Here is a 518-nt window from a genome sequence, read left to right as displayed (position 1 = left end):
GACAAGGCACTGCTGGGAGTTGAACCCAGGCTCTCCTGTTTACGAGACAGGCGCTTTAACCACTAAGCTACAGCGCCTCGGCCTTGCCTTGTGGCCAGACAGATGTTGAGTGAGGAACTTACGGCGCTGCCGGCAACGCGTGAGTTGAACATTTTCAACTTGAGCAAGAAGGTCACATGATGCTGAGCCGCGATAGCCTATCAGCGTTGAGATTGACCGGACGTTGCCGACGGCTTCAGAGCGTTGTGTGGAGAGGACCAGGCAGAGCGGGGGATTGAAACTCTGCTGGCTGGCGGAGAGCTGCTAAACTTGGGGGAGAAGAGCCGGGAGCAGCGCTGCAGCTTTTGGACAAATAAACACCTGTAGTCCGTCTGGTTTATACTATGAGAACTACGCCGTTTGCTCGCGGGAGGAGCTCAGAGTTACCTGCTTTTATTAAATTAGCTTTTTACTTTAGTTTTTGGGATTACAATGTTGATTTATCTTCACTCGAGCTTCTCAGCAGCTAGCTTCCGTGC

General features: G+C 51.9%; 1 non-coding gene across 1 annotated transcript; it reads right to left on the bottom strand.

Annotated features, from left to right (window-relative positions):
• Nucleotides 1-4: 4 nt before the first annotated feature.
• Nucleotides 5-77, bottom strand: trnat-cgu. The gene has a single exon. It is a non-coding gene; the product is annotated as a tRNA-Thr (tRNA).
• Between the last annotated feature and the right edge of the window lie 441 nt (nucleotides 78-518).

The sequence above is a fragment of the Micropterus dolomieu genome, unplaced genomic scaffold (assembly GCF_021292245.1).
Source record: "Micropterus dolomieu isolate WLL.071019.BEF.003 ecotype Adirondacks unplaced genomic scaffold, ASM2129224v1 contig_5175, whole genome shotgun sequence".
NCBI classification, from domain to species: Eukaryota; Metazoa; Chordata; class Actinopteri; order Centrarchiformes; family Centrarchidae; genus Micropterus; species Micropterus dolomieu.
This window is presented reverse-complemented; position numbering and strand designations above follow the sequence as displayed.